Source organism: Mesoplodon densirostris, assembly GCF_025265405.1.
Source record: "Mesoplodon densirostris isolate mMesDen1 chromosome Y unlocalized genomic scaffold, mMesDen1 primary haplotype SUPER_Y_unloc_2, whole genome shotgun sequence".
Classification (NCBI taxonomy): Eukaryota; Metazoa; Chordata; class Mammalia; order Artiodactyla; family Ziphiidae; genus Mesoplodon; species Mesoplodon densirostris.
This window is the reverse complement of record NW_026778237.1, coordinates 1,280,013-1,303,122: the sequence shown is the minus strand read 5'-3', so window position 1 is coordinate 1,303,122 and position 23,110 is coordinate 1,280,013. Positions and strand designations below refer to the sequence as shown.

The following is a 23,110-nucleotide window of genomic DNA, read 5'->3' as shown; positions in this document are numbered from 1 at the left end:
ATGCAAGGCCCTCACCATGACAGTGGGTAGATATCACACACATCCATTCAGATGTGTCACTCTCTGCTATTTACAAGCTCTGTGTTTGATCATGTTACATACTTTAATTCACAATTTCTTTATCTGTAAAATATGGGTAACGATAATCAAATTTAATCCAGTATCTGTAATAATGAGGTAATGCAGATTGAACAGCCCAGAGATATATAATATTGATGTATCACTTTTCATTACCTCTCATTAAATGATTTATTTATACATATGTATACACACACACACACGCCACAGAGAGTGAGATAAGCCACCAGCTGCTGCTTCATATGGTCTACTTCCTTAAGATTATACCATTGATCCTACTTCATGTATTAATTTTCAAAGAAGGAATTATATGTAACATTTACTAGCACTTAGCTACAAAAGAAATACAAATATGAAGAGCTTATAGAACAAGTTTGATGTTAGTACCTATAAAATACCTGTCATATAATAGGTGCTCAATAGAAATATGCTGAATGAATGAATAAGAGCTAATCATTGACATGGAGTCAGAACTTATTGTCTAATATCAGTTGTGTAACTATTAGTTCTGTAACATTTTTAAATTAATGAAGGGAACTGAAAGTCAAAACAGTTTTTACAGATTATAGCATGAGAATTTTTATTAGTTGACTCTGCATTTATCACGAATAATACTGTGATAGCTAATTTTTATATGTCAACTTCAAAGGGCCAGTGGGTACCCAGATATTTAGTCAAATATTATTGTTTGTGCCTGAAAGGGTGTTTTTCCATGAGATTAACATTTGAAATACTAGACGAAGTAAAGCAGATTGCTTTCCTTAAAGTCGATGAGCCTCATCCAATCATTTGAAGGCCTGAATAAAATAAAGATGCTGACCTTCCTCTGAGTAAGCGGGAACTCCTCTTGCCTGACTGCCTTGGAGCAGGAACATGGTTTTTTTCCTGCCTTCAACTTGAATTTCCTGGGTCTTGAGCCTCCTGGCCTTTGGACTGGACCTACACCATGGACTCTCCTGGGTCTCAAGTATGGCAACTGCAGATTTTGAGACTTGTCAGCCTCCATAATCATGGGAGCTAATTCCTTGTTTTATATAATATATAAATATATCTTCTATTGGTTCTGTTTTTCTGGAGAATCCTAACATAATACCAACACTGACCACAAATATTTCAAAGAAACCTTCATCTTATAGTCCTATACTGATATTTTAAAAGACATTATCTTAGCCCATACCAAGTTATAAACTATAAAATTTGATTGTCAAATTTTTTTTTAATTTGGTGGCTTCCCTGGTGGCACAGTGGTTAAGAAATGCCTGCCAATGCAGGGAACATGAGTTCCAGCCCTGGTCCTGGAAGGTCCCACATGCCACAGAGCAACTAAGCCCACATGCCACAACTACTGAGCCGGCATGCCACAACTACTGAAGCACGAGCACCTAGAGCCCGTGCTCCATAACAAGAGAGGCCACCGCAATGAGACACCCACGCACTGCAACAAAGAGTAGCCCCCACTTGCTGCAGCTAGAGAAAGCCCGCATCCAACAAAGACCCAATGCAGCCAAAAATTAAAAATAAAATAAATAAATTAAAAAAATAAAATTTAAAATTTTTCTAAAAACATGATCTGCTCTGAAGTTTTCTCATTCTGTGTTTGTATTTAGCTTTACATTCCTCATTAAAGAAAAAGTGTAGGCAATGTTTTTGTTTATATATATGTATATTTCCTTCATGGAAATTTGAGGTTCCAGTTCATGCTAGTTTATTCATTTCCCTTAAAAAAGTTAGATTTTAAACCTTAGGTTTCTCTTAGTTATAACATGTATTTTAACATCATCTTCTAACCTAGGAAGTAATGATGAGGGATAAAACATCTGAGAAACACCATTATCACCCCCTTAGTACACATATAACCATTCAATAGTATTATTTTAATATTTGAAGAGTAAAGTGGTCCAGATAAATTAATTATTAAATAATCTTGGAACATAATGAGAAAATGTTCTACAAAATCAAGATTTCTTCTATTTAAATAGATTCTTCCAGTGAAGTCTACAATGGACTCTTCCAAGGAAATTTTTGAAAGACTGCAATTATATTACGACTAAACACTGGTGTTAAGCAAACATAGAATACAATTTTATCTCACTGAGAAACTGATCATGTAGTTCTTTTCTATCTCTAATGTATGATCCTATCATTAAAATCAACTTATCAAATAGACATTCTTATTATTCTATTTCTTTACAGACTCAACAATTAAATGCCTCTAAAATTGCTTAGATAAGTTTACAATGTGACAGTTGCTATTTGATCCTTTGCTTCCTTCATAAACAATGATTATAGCATAGCATGAGCTTTCAAAGAGAAATAAAGAGACCCACCAAAAAAGTACATTAGTCAAAGGCATGGTAATAAAACTTTAAGTGAAAACAGCTATTTTATCCAAAAGCTTTACAACCATTGAGAGCACTTCAAACAGTCCATCACTCTTTCTTGTACCTTGAGAACAGAGACCATGTTTGATTCTGTGTATCTCCAGAGTCAAACAGTGACACACATTTGGAATACTGTATATAAATAGCTGTTGAATTAATGTTGAATTAATTCATTATAAATACCTAGGTTGGTCTTATGTCTTCCACTATAACGTCCTTAACTTCTAAGAAAATATTGACTTTTTAATATCATATACATGTGTAATATCTTATACGTATTTACTTGAGACAATAAAGGGAGAAAAACAGTAGTTTTTTTGTTTTGGTTTGTTTTGGTCTGCTTCTCCACTAGAATACAAACCTCATGGGAACAGACTTTGTCTCTCTTTGTTACTAATATATGCCCAAATCCCATACCAGTGCCTGGGCCATATCAAGTAATCAAGAAATATTTATTGAATGAATGAATGAAAGATAATTTGAGATCAATGGTATTTCCTACCACTGTGGCTCATTCCATACAACATAATTGAGGGGTTAAAAAAAATGCTTGCTGAGTGGCAGTGAAAGGACAAATGAGGCTGGAGGGGATAAATACATCCCCACAGTTAAGTTATTTGCTCTAAGAATGCATCTAAGCCTTTTGTTTTCTGACAAAGAAAAGAGAAGTCTGCACTTACCCAAGAGGAAGGAAATGGGTAAATAACCTCAAAGGGGCTCCGTCCGAGGCAGCTACCACAGGCCCCGCGGCTTCGCCTTCACCTTGGCCTTCACGCCCGCCACGCTAAGCATGCCGCCCTCGCAGGTGCGAGGCCACCGTCGACAGCCATTTCACCCTGGAGCTCCACGCCTCTTTCGTGTGCCTGGCTGCGGCCTTTTACCTCGACCGCGACGACGTGGCCTTGAAGCACTTCAGCCGGTTCTTCCTGCGCCGCTCCCACGAGCACAGCGGGTGGGCCCAGGGCCTGAAGCGCCTGCAGAACCAGCGCGGGGGCCGCCTCAACTTCCAAGACATCAGGAAGCCAGTCCGTGACGAGTGCAAGAGCGGCCTCAAGGCCATGAAGTGCGCCTTGTTCCTGGAGAAGCAAGTGACCCGGAGCCTGCTCCACTGCACCAGCTGGCCACCGACAAGTGCGACCCCCACCTGCGCCACTTCCTGGCAACTCACTACCTCAGCCAGTAGGTGGCGTTCATCAGAGAGCTGGAGGGTCATGTCACCACCCCGAGCACGATGGGGGTCCAGGAGGTCGACCTGGCAGGGTACCTCTTTGACAAGCTCACCCTGGGCGACAGCGACGAGAAGAACTGAGCCTGGACTGGACCTCCCCAGAGCCACGGGGAGACCAGAGCCCTGGTCACCGTGCCTGCCATGCAGACAGCAATAGTGCCCTTGCAGAAGAAGTTCACTTACGTTTTGGTTTTGGTTTTGTTTTTGCAACAAGTGCAGGACTCTTTTCCTGGACTTTATCACTTAAGTTTTGTTCTTCCAGTTTTTCCGTTTCTTCCAATAAAGTTATTGGTTCATAAATAAATAAAGGTCTCCGGTTGATTCATGTGGGCAAATCTCTCATTTTTAAGTTTTAAAACAGGTATCCAGGAGTTTCTGAACACAGCCATACCACAACCATATGCAGCTCAGGATCTCCACAGTGGGAGGGAGAAGGTGTTCCATGGGGCCCTGGAAAACACAAAATCAGTCTTCCCCTTATAAATAATGTAGGTATATGCGGGGTAGACTGGGGTGGGGTGGGGTGAGGTAGGGGTCCCTGGTGAATGTGGGTGCATGTGCATAGTGAAAGTATAGAACCATAGCCTGGAAGTCATGATTGCAGTTGCCTCTGGGGAACAAGTGAAGGGAATGGGATTGGGCAGGGATTAAAATAAGGGTGTCTTCAGTTTCACCTGAAATGTTTATGTGCATTAATTATGCAAATACTAATGGTTAAGTATGAGTAGCAAGATGTGGGGTGGAGGGGTTTGGAAGTCTGAATGGTGGAGTATCTCTTTGACAAGTTCACTCTGGGCAACAGTGACAATGGAAAAATGAGGGTTAGGCTGTCTTGCTCAGAAACACGGGGTGACTTCCCATGGTCACCAATGCCTGGCATGCATGTTGTAACAACAAAACATCCACTTATATATGTTTTCTTTCTTTGTATCATAGGTATATATGCATGCTTGTGTTTGTGTGTGTGTGTATATATATATATATATATATATATACATACATATATATATATATATATATATATATATATATATTTTAAATTCCAACCAGCAGCAGAGTTCATTTTGAAGTTCATTAGGAAGACGCCCTTTGTTGAAAAGCAGTTCGGCGATCACATTACTGGAAATGATATAGCTGCTTCCTAGACCTTTCCTGAGCCTGGCTCTATTTCTGCCCTTGGGTTTCATATCTCCAACTTTGATTTAGTTTTTGTTATTTGCTACCAAGAGAACCCAAGCTAATATGTCTTATTATCAACACACTTTTACCAGCCTCCACTGTATTTAGAGTAGAGTAAATAGCTCTTCTAGGGTACTAAATGACATTTTCCCCTTTATCCCTACTACAGAGTCCACTGCATGGAAAAAGGATCAAGGGTGGAAGGGATCAAATAAGAACAATCTCCCGAATGGAAATACAGAATACTGAAGCCTGCTACCATATGCATCTCTTCTCACCTAAAAGTGTTTTCCTCATAATTTACAGAATTTTAATTCCTCAGATCAGCCTTCCCAAGACTGTGTTCAGTATCAGCCAGTGCCTCAAAAACATTCACAAGTGTTCAGTGGAAAACTTGTATTAATCGAATTAGCAGGATTTTTTGTTTTGTTTTTTCAGTTTTTGTTTACTCTAGGAATTTTATGTCTGATGTAAAGAATATACATTTTGAATGTATACCATGGGGATAAAATATTCAGTGTTTCCCAAACATTCTGATCATGGGATTCTTCTTCTACCAAATCTCACAAAACAGTATTCCAAAGAAAACAGCTTTGGAAACAATGTTAAAAGGTCCCACTGTGGGCTTCTCTGGTGGCGCAGCAGTTAAAAATCCATCTGCCAATGCAGGGGACACGGGTCCGATCCTTGGTCTGGGAAGATCCCACATGCTGCGGAGCAACTAAGCCCATGTGCCACACTACTGAGCCTGTGCTCTAGAGCCCGCAAGCCACAACTACTGAAGCCTGTGCACCTAGAGCCCGTGCTCCGCAACAAGAGAAGCCACCGAAATGAAAAGCCCATGCACCACAATGAAGAATAGCCCCCACTTGCCGCAACTAGAGAAAGCCCGCATGCAGCAACCAAGTCCCAACGCAGCCAAAAAATAAAATAAAATAAAACTAAAGTGAAAAAAAAAAAAGGTCCCATCGTGTGTTGTTCCAGAAGCACATACCTGGTAGCTAAACTTCATTCACTTTCACTTAGAGATCATTATGAGAAACTGGAACCTTTGCTGTGAAGGTTTCAGCACAGTAAGCTTTGGACAGTAAGTGTAATGCAAGGCCCTCACCATGACAGTGGGTAGATATCACACACATCCATTCAGATGTGTCACTCTCTGCTATTTACAAGCTCTGTGTTTGATCATGTTACATACTTTAATTCACAATTTCTTTATCTGTAAAATATGGGTAACGATAATCAAATTTAATCCAGTATCTGTAATAATGAGGTAATGCAGATTGAACAGCCCAGAGATATATAATATTGATGTATCACTTTTCATTACCTCTCATTAAATGATTTATTTATACATATGTATACACACACACACACGCCACAGAGAGTGAGATAAGCCACCAGCTGCTGCTTCATATGGTCTACTTCCTTAAGATTATACCGTTGATCCTACTTCATGTATTAATTTTCAAAGAAGGAATTATATGTAACATTTACTAGCACTTAGCTACAAAAGAAATACAAATATGAAGAGCTTATAGAACAAGTTTTATGTTAGTACCTATAAAATACCTGTCATATAATAGGTGCTCAATAGAAATATGCTGAATGAATGAATAAGAGCTAATCATTGACATGGAGTCAGAACTTATTGTCTAATATCAGTTGTGTAACTATTAGTTCTGTAACATTTTTAAATTAATGAAGGGAACTGAAAGTCAAAACAGTTTTTACAGATTATAGCATGAGAATTTTTATTAGTTGACTCTGCATTTATCACGAATAATACTGTGATAGCTAATTTTTATATGTCAACTTCAAAGGGCCAGTGGGTACCCAGATATTTAGTCAAATATTATTGTTTGTGCCTGAAAGGGTGTTTTTCCATGAGATTAACATTTGAAATACTAGACGAAGTAAAGCAGATTGCTTTCCTTAAAGTCGATGAGCCTCATCCAATCATTTGAAGGCCTGAATAAAATATAGATGCTGACCTTCCTCTGAGTAAGCGGGAACTCCTCTTGCCTGACTGCCTTGGAGCAGGAACATGGTTTTTTTCCTGCCTTCAACTTGAATTTCCTGGGTCTTGAGCCTCCTGGCCTTTGGACTGGACCTACACCATGGACTCTCCTGGGTCTCAAGTATGGCAACTGCAGATTTTGAGACTTGTCAGCCTCCATAATCATGTGAGCTAATTCCTTATTTTATATAATGTATAAATATATCTTCTATTGGTTCTGTTTTTCTGGAGAATCCTAACATAATACCAACACTGACCACAAATATTTCAAAGAAACCTTCATCTTATAGTCCTATACTGATATTTTAAGAGACATTATCTTAGCACATACCAAGTTATAAACTATAAAATTTGATTGTCAAAATTTTTTTTAATTTGGGGGCTTCCCTGGTGGCACAGTGGTTAAGAAATGCCTGCCAATGCAGGGAACATGAGTTCCAGCCCTGGTCCTGGAAGGTCCCACATGCCACAGAGCAACTAAGCCCACATGCCACAACTACTGAGCCGGCATGCCACAACTACTGAAGCACGAGCACCTAGAGCCCGTGCTCCATAACGAGAGGCCACCGCAATGAGACACCCACGCACTGCAACAAAGAGTAGCCCCCACTTGCTGCAGCTAGAGAAAGCCCGCATCCAACAAAGACCCAATGCAGCCAAAAATTAAAAATAAAATAAATAAATTTAAAAAATAAAATTTAAAATTTTTCTAAAAACATGATCTGCTCTGAAGTTTTCTCATTCTGTGTTTGTATTTAGCTTTACATTCCTCATTAAAGAAAAACTGGATGCAATGTTTTTGTTTATATCTATGTATATTTCCTTCATGGAAATTTGAGGTTCCAGTTCATGCTAGTTTATTCATTTCCCTTAAAAAAGTTAGATTTTAAACCTTAGGTTTCTCTTAGTTATAACATGTATTTTAACATTATCTTCTAACCTAGGAAGTAATGATGAGGGATAAAACATCTGAGAAACACCATTATCACCCCCTTAGTACACATATAACCATTCAATAGTATTATTTTAATATTTGAAGAGTCAAGTTGTCCAGATAAATTAATTATTAAATAATCTTGGAACATAATGAGAAAATGTTCTACAAAATCAAGATTTCTTCTATTTAAATGGATTCTTCCAGTGAAGTCTACAATGGACTCTTCCAAGGAAATTTTTGAAAGACTGCAATTATATTACGACTAAACACTGGTGTTAAGCAAACACAGAATACAATTTTATCTCACTGAGAAACTGATCATGTAGTTCTTTTCCATCTCTAATGTATGATCCTATCATTAAAATCAACTTATCAAATAGACATTCTTATTATTCTATTTCTTTACAGACTCAACAATTAAATGCCTCTAAAATTGCTTAGATAAGTTTACAATGTGACAGTTGCTATTTGATCCTTTGCTTCCTTCATAAACAATGATTATAGCATAGCATGAGCTTTCAAAGAGAAATAAAGAGACCCACCAAAAAAGTACATTAGTCAAAGGCATGGTAATAAAACTTGAAGTGAAAACAGCTATTTTATCCAAAAGCTTTACAACCATTGAGAGCACTTCAAACAGTCCATCACTCTTTCTTGTACCTTGAGAACAGAGACCATGTTTGATTCTGTGTATCTCCAGAGTCAAACAGTGACACATATTTGGAATACTGTATATAAATAGCTGTTGAATTAATGTTGAATTAATTCATTATAAATACCTAGGTTGGTCTTATGTCTTCCACTATAACGTCCTTAACTTCTAAGAGAATATTGACTTTTTAATATCGTATACATGTGTAATATCTTATACGTATTTACTTGAGACAATAAAGGGAGAGAAACAGTAGTTTTTTTGTTTTGGTTTGTTTTGGTCTGCTTCTCCACTAGAATACAAACCTCATGGGAACAGACTTTGTCTCTCTTTGTTACTAATATATGCCCAAATCCCATACCAGTGCCTGGGCCATATCAAGTAATCAAGAAATATTTATTGAATGAATGAATGAAAGATAATTTGAGATCAATGGTATTTCCTACCACTGTGGCTCATTCCATACAACATAATTGAGGGGTTAAAAAAAATGCTTGCTGAGTGGCAGTGAAAGGACAAATGAGGCTGGAGGGGATAAATACATCCCCACAGTTAAGTTATTTGCTCTAAGAATGCATCTAAGCCTTTTGTTTTCTGACAAAGAAAAGAGAAGTCTGCACTTACCCAAGAGGAAGGAAATGGGTAAATAACCTCAAAGGGGCTCCGTCCGAGGCAGCTACCACAGGCCCCGCGGCTTCGCCTTCACCTTGGCCTTCACGCCCGCCACGCTAAGCATGCCGCCCTCGCAGGTGCGAGGCCACCGTCGACAGCCATTTCACCCTGGAGCTCCACGCCTCTTTCGTGTGCCTGGCTGCGGCCTTTTACCTCGACCGCGACGACGTGGCCTTGAAGCACTTCAGCCGGTTCTTCCTGCGCCGCTCCCACGAGCACAGCGGGTGGGCCCAGGGCCTGAAGCGCCTGCAGAACCAGCGCGGGGGCCGCCTCAACTTCCAAGACATCAGGAAGCCAGTCCGTGACGAGTGCAAGAGCGGCCTCAAGGCCATGAAGTGCGCCTTGTTCCTGGAGAAGCAAGTGACCCGGAGCCTGCTCCACTGCACCAGCTGGCCACCGACAAGTGCGACCCCCACCTGCGCCACTTCCTGGCAACTCACTACCTCAGCCAGTAGGTGGCGTTCATCAGAGAGCTGGAGGGTCATGTCACCACCCCGAGCACGATGGGGGTCCAGGAGGTCGACCTGGCAGGGTACCTCTTTGACAAGCTCACCCTGGGCGACAGCGACGAGAAGAACTGAGCCTGGACTGGACCTCCCCAGAGCCACGGGGAGACCAGAGCCCTGGTCACCGTGCCTGCCATGCAGACAGCAATAGTGCCCTTGCAGAAGAAGTTCACTTACGTTTTGGTTTTGGTTTTGTTTTTGCAACAAGTGCAGGACTCTTTTCCTGGACTTTATCACTTAAGTTTTGTTCTTCCAGTTTTTCCGTTTCTTCCAATAAAGTTATTGGTTCATAAATAAATAAAGGTCTCCGGTTGATTCATGTGGGCAAATCTCTCATTTTTAAGTTTTAAAACAGGTATCCAGGAGTTTCTGAACACAGCCATACCACAACCATATGCAGCTCAGGATCTCCACAGTGGGAGGGAGAAGGTGTTCCATGGGGCCCTGGAAAACACAAAATCAGTCTTCCCCTTATAAATAATGTAGGTATATGCGGGGTAGACTGGGGTGGGGTGGGGTGAGGTAGGGGTCCCTGGTCAATGTGGGTGCATGTGCATAGTGAAAGTATAGAACCATAGCCTGGAAGTCATGATTGCAGTTGCCTCTGGGGAACAAGTGAAGGGAATGGGATTGGGCAGGGATTAAAATAAGGGTGTCTTCAGTTTCACCTGAAATGTTTATGTGCATTAATTATGCAAATACTAATGGTTAAGTATGAGTAGCAAGATGTGGGGTGGAGGGGTTTGGAAGTCTGAATGGTGGAGTATCTCTTTGACAAGTTCACTCTGGGCAACAGTGACAATGGAAAAATGAGGGTTAGGCTGTCTTGCTCAGAAACACGGGGTGACTTCCCATGGTCACCAATGCCTGGCATGCATGTTGTAACAACAAAACATCCACTTATATATGTTTTCTTTCTTTGTATCATAGGTATATATGCATGCTTGTGTTTGTGTGTGTGTGTATATATATATATATATATATATATACATACATATATATATATATATATATATATATATATATATTTTAAATTCCAACCAGCAGCAGAGTTCATTTTGAAGTTCATTAGGAAGACGCCCTTTGTTGAAAAGCAGTCCGGCGATCACATTACTGGAAATGATATAGCTGCTTCCTAGACCTTTCCTGAGCCTGGCTCTATTTCTGCCCTTGGGTTTCATATATCCAACTTTGATTTAGTTTTTGTTATTTGCTACCAAGAGAACCCAAGCTAATATGTCTTATTATCAACACACTTTTACCAGCCTCCACTGTATTTAGAGTAGAGTAAATAGCTCTTCTAGGGTACTAAATGACATTTTCCCCTTTATCCCTACTACAGAGTCCACTGCATGGAAAAAGGATCAAGGGTGGAAGGGATCAAATAAGAACAATCTCCCGAATGGAAATACAGAATACTGAAGCCTGCTACCATATGCATCTCTTCTCACCTAAAAGTGTTTTCCTCATAATTTACAGAATTTTAATTCCTCAGATCAGCCTTCCCAAGACTGTGTTCAGTATCAGCCAGTGCCTCAAAAACATTCACAAGTGTTCAGTGGAAAACTTGTATTAATCGAATTAGCAGGATTTTTTGTTTTGTTTTTTCAGTTTTTGTTTACTCTAGGAATTTTATGTCTGATGTAAAGAATATACATTTTGAATGTATACCATGGGGATAAAATATTCAGTGTTTCCCAAACATTCTGATCATGGGATTCTTCTTCTACCAAATCTCACAAAACAGTATTCCAAAGAAAACAGCTTTGGAAACAATGTTAAAAGGTCCCACTGTGGGCTTCTCTGGTGGCGCAGCAGTTAAAAATCCATCTGCCAATGCAGGGGACACGGGTCCGATCCTTGGTCTGGGAAGATCCCACATGCTGCGGAGCAACTAAGCCCATGTGCCACACTACTGAGCCTGTGCTCTAGAGCCCGCAAGCCACAACTACTGAAGCCTGTGCACCTAGAGCCCGTGCTCCGCAACAAGAGAAGCCACCGAAATGAAAAGCCCATGCACCACAATGAAGAATAGCCCCCACTTGCCGCAACTAGAGAAAGCCCGCATGCAGCAACCAAGTCCCAACGCAGCCAAAAAATAAAATAAAATAAAACTAAAGTGAAAAAAAAAAAAGGTCCCATCGTGTGTTGTTCCAGAAGCACATACCTGGTAGCTAAACTTCATTCACTTTCACTTAGAGATCATTATGAGAAACTGGAACCTTTGCTGTGAAGGTTTCAGCACAGTAAGCTTTGGACAGTAAGTGTAATGCAAGGCCCTCACCATGACAGTGGGTAGATATCACACACATCCATTCAGATGTGTCACTCTCTGCTATTTACAAGCTCTGTGTTTGATCATGTTACATACTTTAATTCACAATTTCTTTATCTGTAAAATATGGGTAACGATAATCAAATTTAATCCAGTATCTGTAATAATGAGGTAATGCAGATTGAACAGCCCAGAGATATATAATATTGATGTATCACTTTTCATTACCTCTCATTAAATGATTTATTTATACATATGTATACACACACACACACGCCACAGAGAGTGAGATAAGCCACCAGCTGCTGCTTCATATGGTCTACTTCCTTAAGATTATACCGTTGATCCTACTTCATGTATTAATTTTCAAAGAAGGAATTATATGTAACATTTACTAGCACTTAGCTACAAAAGAAATACAAATATGAAGAGCTTATAGAACAAGTTTTATGTTAGTACCTATAAAATACCTGTCATATAATAGGTGCTCAATAGAAATATGCTGAATGAATGAATAAGAGCTAATCATTGACATGGAGTCAGAACTTATTGTCTAATATCAGTTGTGTAACTATTAGTTCTGTAACATTTTTAAATTAATGAAGGGAACTGAAAGTCAAAACAGTTTTTACAGATTATAGCATGAGAATTTTTATTAGTTGACTCTGCATTTATCACGAATAATACTGTGATAGCTAATTTTTATATGTCAACTTCAAAGGGCCAGTGGGTACCCAGATATTTAGTCAAATATTATTGTTTGTGCCTGAAAGGGTGTTTTTCCATGAGATTAACATTTGAAATACTAGACGAAGTAAAGCAGATTGCTTTCCTTAAAGTCGATGAGCCTCATCCAATCATTTGAAGGCCTGAATAAAATATAGATGCTGACCTTCCTCTGAGTAAGCGGGAACTCCTCTTGCCTGACTGCCTTGGAGCAGGAACATGGTTTTTTTCCTGCCTTCAACTTGAATTTCCTGGGTCTTGAGCCTCCTGGCCTTTGGACTGGACCTACACCATGGACTCTCCTGGGTCTCAAGTATGGCAACTGCAGATTTTGAGACTTGTCAGCCTCCATAATCATGTGAGCTAATTCCTTATTTTATATAATGTATAAATATATCTTCTATTGGTTCTGTTTTTCTGGAGAATCCTAACATAATACCAACACTGACCACAAATATTTCAAAGAAACCTTCATCTTATAGTCCTATACTGATATTTTAAGAGACATTATCTTAGCACATACCAAGTTATAAACTATAAAATTTGATTGTCAAAATTTTTTTTAATTTGGGGGCTTCCCTGGTGGCACAGTGGTTAAGAAATGCCTGCCAATGCAGGGAACATGAGTTCCAGCCCTGGTCCTGGAAGGTCCCACATGCCACAGAGCAACTAAGCCCACATGCCACAACTACTGAGCCGGCATGCCACAACTACTGAAGCACGAGCACCTAGAGCCCGTGCTCCATAACGAGAGGCCACCGCAATGAGACACCCACGCACTGCAACAAAGAGTAGCCCCCACTTGCTGCAGCTAGAGAAAGCCCGCATCCAACAAAGACCCAATGCAGCCAAAAATTAAAAATAAAATAAATAAATTTAAAAAATAAAATTTAAAATTTTTCTAAAAACATGATCTGCTCTGAAGTTTTCTCATTCTGTGTTTGTATTTAGCTTTACATTCCTCATTAAAGAAAAACTGGATGCAATGTTTTTGTTTATATCTATGTATATTTCCTTCATGGAAATTTGAGGTTCCAGTTCATGCTAGTTTATTCATTTCCCTTAAAAAAGTTAGATTTTAAACCTTAGGTTTCTCTTAGTTATAACATGTATTTTAACATTATCTTCTAACCTAGGAAGTAATGATGAGGGATAAAACATCTGAGAAACACCATTATCACCCCCTTAGTACACATATAACCATTCAATAGTATTATTTTAATATTTGAAGAGTCAAGTTGTCCAGATAAATTAATTATTAAATAATCTTGGAACATAATGAGAAAATGTTCTACAAAATCAAGATTTCTTCTATTTAAATGGATTCTTCCAGTGAAGTCTACAATGGACTCTTCCAAGGAAATTTTTGAAAGACTGCAATTATATTACGACTAAACACTGGTGTTAAGCAAACACAGAATACAATTTTATCTCACTGAGAAACTGATCATGTAGTTCTTTTCCATCTCTAATGTATGATCCTATCATTAAAATCAACTTATCAAATAGACATTCTTATTATTCTATTTCTTTACAGACTCAACAATTAAATGCCTCTAAAATTGCTTAGATAAGTTTACAATGTGACAGTTGCTATTTGATCCTTTGCTTCCTTCATAAACAATGATTATAGCATAGCATGAGCTTTCAAAGAGAAATAAAGAGACCCACCAAAAAAGTACATTAGTCAAAGGCATGGTAATAAAACTTGAAGTGAAAACAGCTATTTTATCCAAAAGCTTTACAACCATTGAGAGCACTTCAAACAGTCCATCACTCTTTCTTGTACCTTGAGAACAGAGACCATGTTTGATTCTGTGTATCTCCAGAGTCAAACAGTGACACATATTTGGAATACTGTATATAAATAGCTGTTGAATTAATGTTGAATTAATTCATTATAAATACCTAGGTTGGTCTTATGTCTTCCACTATAACGTCCTTAACTTCTAAGAGAATATTGACTTTTTAATATCGTATACATGTGTAATATCTTATACGTATTTACTTGAGACAATAAAGGGAGAGAAACAGTAGTTTTTTTGTTTTGGTTTGTTTTGGTCTGCTTCTCCACTAGAATACAAACCTCATGGGAACAGACTTTGTCTCTCTTTGTTACTAATATATGCCCAAATCCCATACCAGTGCCTGGGCCATATCAAGTAATCAAGAAATATTTATTGAATGAATGAATGAAAGATAATTTGAGATCAATGGTATTTCCTACCACTGTGGCTCATTCCATACAACATAATTGAGGGGTTAAAAAAAATGCTTGCTGAGTGGCAGTGAAAGGACAAATGAGGCTGGAGGGGATAAATACATCCCCACAGTTAAGTTATTTGCTCTAAGAATGCATCTAAGCCTTTTGTTTTCTGACAAAGAAAAGAGAAGTCTGCACTTACCCAAGAGGAAGGAAATGGGTAAATAACCTCAAAGGGGCTCCGTCCGAGGCAGCTACCACAGGCCCCGCGGCTTCGCCTTCACCTTGGCCTTCACGCCCGCCACGCTAAGCATGCCGCCCTCGCAGGTGCGAGGCCACCGTCGACAGCCATTTCACCCTGGAGCTCCACGCCTCTTTCGTGTGCCTGGCCGCGGCCTTTTACCTCGACCGCGACGACGTGGCCTTGAAGCACTTCAGCCGGTTCTTCCTGCGCCGCTCCCACGAGCACAGCGGGCGGGCCCGGGGCCTGAAGCGCCTGCAGAACCAGCGCGGGGGCCGCCTCAACTTCCAAGACATCAGGAAGCCAGTCCGTGACGAGTGCAAGAGCGGCCTCAAGGCCATGAAGTGCGCCTTGTTCCTGGAGAAGCCAGTGACCCGGAGCCTGCTCCACTGCACCAGCTGGCCACCGACAAGTGCGACCCCCACCTGCGCCACTTCCTGGCAACTCACTACCTCAGCCAGTAGGTGGCGTTCATCAGAGAGCTGGAGGGTCATGTCACCACCCCGAGCACGATGGGGGCCCAGGACGTCGACCTGGCAGGGTACCTCTTTGACAAGCTCACCCTGGGCGACAGCGACGAGAAGAACTGAGCCTGGACTGGACCTCCCCAGAGCCACGGGGAGACCAGAGCCCTGGTCACCGTGCCTGCCATGCAGACAGCAACAGTGCCCTTGCAGAAGAAGTTCACTTACGTTTTGGTTTTGGTTTTGTTTTTGCAACAAGTGCAGGACTCTTTTCCTGGACTTTATCACTTAAGTTTTGTTCTTCCAGTTTTTCCGTTTCTTCCAATAAAGTTATTGGTTCATAAATAAATAAAGGTCTCCGGTTGATTCATGTGGGCAAATCTCTCATTTTTAAGTTTTAAAACAGGTATCCAGGAGTTTCTGAACACAGCCATACCACAACCATATGCAGCTCAGGATCTCCACAGTGGGAGGGAGAAGGTGTTCCATGGGGCCCTGGAAAACACAAAATCAGTCTTCCCCTTATAAATAATGTAGGTATATGCGGGGTAGACTGGGGTGGGGTGGGGTGAGGTAGGGGTCCCTGGTGAATGTGGGTGCATGTGCGTAGTGAAAGTATAGAACCATAGCCTGGAAGTCATGATTGCAGTTGCCTCTGGGGAACAAGTGAAGGGAATGGGATTGGGCAGGGATTAAAATAAGGGTGTCTTCAGTTTCACCTGAAATGTTTATGTGCATTAATTATGCAAATACTAATGGTTAAGTATGAGTAGCAAGATGCGGGGTGGAGGGGTTTGGAAGTCTGAATGGTGGAGTATCTCTTTGACATGTTCACTCTGGGCAACGGTGACAATGGAAAAATGAGGGTTAGGCTGTCTTGCTCAGAAACACGGGTGTGACTTCCCATGGTCACCAATGCCTGGCACGCATGTTGTAATAACAAAACATCCACTTATATATGTTTTCTTTCTTTGTATCATATGTATATATGCATGCTTGTGTGTGTGTGTATAAATATATATATATGTATATACATACATATATATATATATATATATATTTTTTTTTTTTTTTTTAAATTCCAACCAGCAGCAGAGTTCATTTTGAAGTTCATTAGGAAGACGCCCTTTGTTGAAAAGCAGTCCGGCGATCACATTACTGGAAATGATATAGCTGCTTCCTAGACCTTTCCTGAGCCTGGCTCTATTTCTGCCCTTGGGTTTCATATATCCAACTTTGATTTAGTTTTTGTTATTTGCTACCAAGAGAACCTAAGCTAATATGTCTTATTATCAACACACTTTTACCAGCCTCCACTGTATCTACAGTAGAGTAAATAGCTCTTCTAGGGTACTAAATGACATTTTCCCCTTTATCCCTACTACAGAGTCCACTGCATGGAAAAAGGATCAAGGGTGGAAGGGATCAAATAAGAACAATCTCCCGAATGGAAACACAGAATACTGAAGCCTGCTACCATATGCATCTCTTCTCACCTAAAAGTGTTTTCCTCATAATTTACAGAATTTTAGTTCCTTAGATCAGCCTTCCCAAGACTGTGTTCAGTATCAGCCAGTGCCTCAAAAACATTCACAAGTGTTCAGTGGAAAACTTGTATTAATCGAATTAGCAGGATTTTTTGTTTTTTTTTTTCAGTTTTTGTTTACTCTAGGAATTTTATGTCTGATGTAAAGAATATACATTTTGAATGTATACCATGAGGATAAAATATTCAGTGTTTCCCAAACATTCTGATCATGGGATTCTTTTTCTACCAAATCTCACAAAACAGTATTCCAAAGAAAACAGCTTTGGAAACAATGTTAAAAGGTCCCACTGTGGGCTTCTCTGGTGGCGCAGCAGTTAAAAATCCATCTGCCAATGCAGGGGACACGGGTCCGATCCTTGGTCTGGGAAGATCCCACATGCCGCGGAGCAACTAAGCCCATGTGCCACACTACTGAGCCTGTGCTCTAGAGCCCGCAAGCCACAGCTACTGAAGCCTGTGCACCTAGAGCCCGTGCTCCGCAACAAGGGAAGCCACCGAAATGAAAAGCCCATGCACCACAATGAAGAATAGCCCCCACTTGCCGCAACTAGAGAAAGCCCGCATGCAGCAACCAAGTCCCAACGCAGCCAAAAAATAAAATAAAATAAAACTAAAGTGAAAAAAAAAAAAAGGTCCCATCGTGTGTTGTTCCAGAAGCACATACCTGGTAGCTAAACTTCATTCACTTTCACTTAGAGATCATTATGAGAAACTGGAACCTTTGCTGTGAAGGTTTCAGCACAGTAAGCTTTGGACAGTAAGTGTAATGCAAGGCCCTCACCATGACAGTGGGTAGATATCACACACATCCATTCAGATGTGTCACTCTCTGCTATTTACAAGCTCTGTGTTTGATCATGTTACATACTTTAATTCACAATTTCTTTATCTGTAAAATATGGGTAACGATAATCAAATTTAATCCAGTATCTGTAATAATGAGGTAATGCAGATTGAACAGCCCAGAGATATATAATATTGATGTATCACTTTTCATTACCTCTCATTAAATGATTTATTTATACATATGTATACACACACACACACGCCACAGAGAGTGAGATAAGCCACCAGCTGCTGCTTCATATGGTCTACTTCCTTAAGATTATACCATTGATCCTACTTCATGTATTAATTTTCAAAGAAGGAATTATATGTAACATTTACTAGCACTTAGCTACAAAAGAAATACAAATATGAAGAGCTTATAGAACAAGTTTGATGTTAGTACCTATAAAATACCTGTCATATAATAGGTGCTCAATAGAAATATGCTGAATGAATGAATAAGAGCTAATCATTGACATGGAGTCAGAACTTATTGTCTAATATCAGTTGTGTAACTATTAGTTCTGTAACATTTTTAAATTAATGAAGGGAACTGAAAGTCAAAACAGTTTTTACAGATTATAGCATGAGAATTTTTATTAGTTGACTCTGCATTTATCACGAATAATACTGTGATAGCTAATTTTTATATGTCAACTTCAAAGGGCCAGTGGGTACCCAGATATTTAGTCAAATATTATTGTTTGTGCCTGAAAGGGTGTTTTTCCATGAGATTAACATTTGAAATACTAGACGAAGTAAAGCAGATTGCTTTCCTTAAAGTCGATGAGCCTCATCCAATCATTTGAAGGCCTGAATAAAATAAAGATGCTGACCTTCCTCTGAGTAAGCGGGAACTCCTCTTGCCTGACTGCCTTGGAGCAGGAACATGGTTTTTTTCCTGCCTTCAACTTGAATTTCCTGGGTCTTGAGCCTCCTGGCCTTTGGACTGGACCTACACCATGGACTCTCCTGGGTCTCAAGTATGGCAACTGCAGATTTTGAGACTTGTCAGCCTCCATAATCATGGGAGCTAATTCCTTATTTTATATAATATATAAATATATCTTCTATTGGTTCTGTTTTTCTGGAGAATCCTAACATAATACCAACACTGACCACAAATATTTCAAAGAAACCTTCATCTTATAGTCCTATACTGATATTTTAAAAGACATTATCTTAGCCCATACCAAGTTATAAACTATAAAATTTGATTGTCAAATTTTTTTTTAATTTGGTGGCTTCCCTGGTGGCACAGTGGTTAAGAAATGCCTGCCAATGCAGGGAACATGAGTTCCAGCCCTGGTCCTGGAAGGTCCCACATGCCACAGAGCAACTAAGCCCACATGCCACAACTACTGAGCCGGCATGCCACAACTACTGAAGCACGAGCACCTAGAGCCCGTGCTCCATAACAAGAGAGGCCACCGCAATGAGACACCCACGCACTGCAACAAAGAGTAGCCCCCACTTGCTGCAGCTAGAGAAAGCCCGCATCCAACAAAGACCCAATGCAGCCAAAAATTAAAAATAAAATAAATAAATTAAAAAAATAAAATTTAAAATTTTTCTAAAAACATGATCTGCTCTGAAGTTTTCTCATTCTGTGTTTGTATTTAGCTTTACATTCCTCATTAAAGAAAAAGTGTAGGCAATGTTTTTGTTTATATATATGTATATTTCCTTCATGGAAATTTGAGGTTCCAGTTCATGCTAGTTTATTCATTTCCCTTAAAAAAGTTAGATTTTAAACCTTAGGTTTCTCTTAGTTATAACATGTATTTTAACATCATCTTCTAACCTAGGAAGTAATGATGAGGGATAAAACATCTGAGAAACACCATTATCACCCCCTTAGTACACATATAACCATTCAATATTATTATTTTAATATTTGAAGAGTAAAGTGGTCCAGATAAATTAATTATTAAATAATCTTGGAACATAATGAGAAAATGTTCTACAAAATCAAGATTTCTTCTATTTAAATAGATTCTTCCAGTGAAGTCTACAATGGACTCTTCCAAGGAAATTTTTGAAAGACTGCAATTATATTACGACTAAACACTGGTGTTAAGCAAACATAGAATACAATTTTATCTCACTGAGAAACTGATCATGTAGTTCTTTTCTATCTCTAATGTATGATCCTATCATTAAAATCAACTTATCAAATAGACATTCTTATTATTCTATTTCTTTACAGACTCAACAATTAAATGCCTCTAAAATTGCTTAGATAAGTTTACAATGTGACAGTTGCTATTTGATCCTTTGCTTCCTTCATAAACAATGATTATAGCATAGCATGAGCTTTCAAAGAGAAATAAAGAGACCCACCAAAAAAGTACATTAGTCAAAGGCATGGTAATAAAACTTTAAGTGAAAACAGCTATTTTATCCAAAAGCTTTACAACCATTGAGAGCACTTCAAACAGTCCATCACTCTTTCTTGTACCTTGAGAACAGAGACCATGTTTGATTCTGTGTATCTCCAGAGTCAAACAGTGACACACATTTGGAATACTGTATATAAATAGCTGTTGAATTAATGTTGAATTAATTCATTATAAATACCTAGGTTGGTCTTATGTCTTCCACTATAACGTCCTTAACTTCTAAGAAAATATTGACTTTTTAATATCATATACATGTGTAATATCTTATACGTATTTACTTGAGACAATAAAGGGAGAGAAACAGTAGTTTTTTTGTTTTGGTTTGTTTTGGTCTGCTTCTCCACTAGAATACAAACCTCATGGGAACAGACTTTGTCTCTCTTTGTTACTAATATATGCCCAAATCCCATACCAGTGCCTGGGCCATATCAAGTAATCAAGAAATATTTATTGAATGAATGAATGAAAGATAATTTGAGATCAATGGTATTTCCTACCACTGTGGCTCATTCCATACAACATAATTGAGGGGTTAAAAAAAATGCTTGCTGAGTGGCAGTGAAAGGACAAATGAGGCTGGAGGGGATAAATACATCCCCACAGTTAAGTTATTTGCTCTAAGAATGCATCTAAGCCTTTTGTTTTCTGACAAAGAAAAGAGAAGTCTGCACTTACCCAAGAGGAAGGAAATGGGTAAATAACCTCAAAGGGGCTCCGTCCGAGGCAGCTACCACAGGCCCCGCGGCTTCGCCTTCACCTTGGCCTTCACGCCCGCCACGTTAAGCATGCCGCCCTCGCAGGTGCGAGGCCACCGTCGACAGCCATTTCACCCTGGAGCTCCACGCCTCTTTCGTGTGCCTGGCCGCGGCCTTTTACCTCGACCGCGACGACGTGGCCTTGAAGCACTTCAGCCGGTTCTTCCTGCGCCGCTCCCACGAGCACAGCGGGCGGGCCCGGGGCCTGAAGCGCCTGCAGAACCAGCGCGGGGGCCGCCTCAACTTCCAAGACATCAGGAAGCCAGTCCGTGACGAGTGCAAGAGCGGCCTCAAGGCCATGAAGTGCGCCTTGTTCCTGGAGAAGCCAGTGACCCGGAGCCTGCTCCACTGCACCAGCTGGCCACCGACAAGTGCGACCCCCACCTGCGCCACTTCCTGGCAACTCACTACCTCAGCCAGTAGGTGGCGTTCATCAGAGAGCTGGAGGGTCATGTCACCACCCCGAGCACGATGGGGGCCCAGGACGTCGACCTGGCAGGGTACCTCTTTGACAAGCTCACCCTGGGCGACAGCGACAAGAAGAACTGAGCCTGGACTGGACCTCCCCAGAGCCACGGGGAGACCAGAGCCCTGGTCACCGTGCCTGCCATGCAGACAGCAACAGTGCCCTTGCAGAAGAAGTTCACTTACGTTTTGGTTTTGGTTTTGTTTTTGCAACAAGTGCAGGACTCTTTTCCTGGACTTTATCACTTAAGTTTTGTTCTTCCAGTTTTTCCGTTTCTTCCAATAAAGTTATTGGTTCATAAATAAATAAAGGTCTCCGGTTGATTCATGTGGGCAAATCTCTCATTTTTAAGTTTTAAAACAGGTATCCAGGAGTTTCTGAACACAGCCATACCACAACCATATGCAGCTCAGGATCTCCACAGTGGGAGGGAGAAGGTGTTCCATGGGGCCCTGGAAAACACAAAATCAGTCTTCCCCTTATAAATAATGTAGGTATATGCGGGGTAGACTGGGGTGGGGTGGGGTGAGGTAGGGGTCCCTGGTGAATGTGGGTGCATGTGCGTAGTGAAAGTATAGAACCATAGCCTGGAAGTCATGATTGCAGTTGCCTCTGGGGAACAAGTGAAGGGAATGGGATTGGGCAGGGATTAAAATAAGGGTGTCTTCAGTTTCACCTGAAATGTTTATGTGCATTAATCATGCAAATACTAATGGTTAAGTATGAGTAGCAAGATGCGGGGTGGAGGGGTTTGGAAGTCTGAATGGTGGAGTATCTCTTTGACATGTTCACTCTGGGCAACGGTGACAATGGAAAAATGAGGGTTAGGCTGTCTTGCTCAGAAACACGGGTGTGACTTCCCATGGTCACCAATGCCTGGCACGCATGTTGTAATAACAAAACATCCACTTATATATGTTTTCTTTCTTTGTATCATATGTATATATGCATGCTTGTGTGTGTGTGTATAAATATATATATATGTATATACATATATATATATATATATATTTTTTTTTTTTTTTTTAAATTCCAACCAGCAGCAGAGTTCATTTTGAAGTTCATTAGGAAGACGCCCTTTGTTGAAAAGCAGTTCGGCGATCACATTACTGGAAATGATATAGCTGCTTCCTAGACCTTTCCTGAGCCTGGCTCTATTTCTGCCCTTGGGTTTCATATATCCAACTTTGATTTAGTTTTTGTTATTTGCTACCAAGAGAACCTAAGCTAATATGTCTTATTATCAACACACTTTTACCAGCCTCCACTGTATCTACAGTAGAGTAAATAGCTCTTCTAGGGTACTAAATGACATTTTCCCCTTTATCCCTACTACAGAGTCCACTGCATGGAAAAAGGATCAAGGGTGGAAGGGATCAAATAAGAACAATCTCCCGAATGGAAACACAGAATACTGAAGCCTGCTACCATATGCATCTCTTCTCACCTAAAAGTGTTTTCCTCATAATTTACAGAATTTTAGTTCCTTAGATCAGCCTTCCCAAGACTGTGTTCAGTATCAGCCAGTGCCTCAAAAACATTCACAAG

The 23,110-nt window shown here is 40.1% G+C and overlaps 5 pseudogenes; 4 read left to right on the top strand and 1 right to left on the bottom strand.

The window, feature by feature from the left end:
- LOC132483040 (centrosomal protein of 78 kDa-like) overlaps positions 1–23,110 on the bottom strand; it is a 360,457-nt pseudogene that overhangs the window by 284,309 nt on the left and 53,038 nt on the right.
- Positions 173–3,768, top strand: LOC132483017 (ferritin heavy chain-like; annotated as a pseudogene).
- LOC132483016 (ferritin heavy chain-like) lies at positions 6,135–9,728 on the top strand (annotated as a pseudogene).
- On the top strand, positions 12,095–15,688 carry LOC132483015 (ferritin heavy chain-like; annotated as a pseudogene).
- Positions 18,050–21,652, top strand: LOC132483014 (ferritin heavy chain-like; annotated as a pseudogene).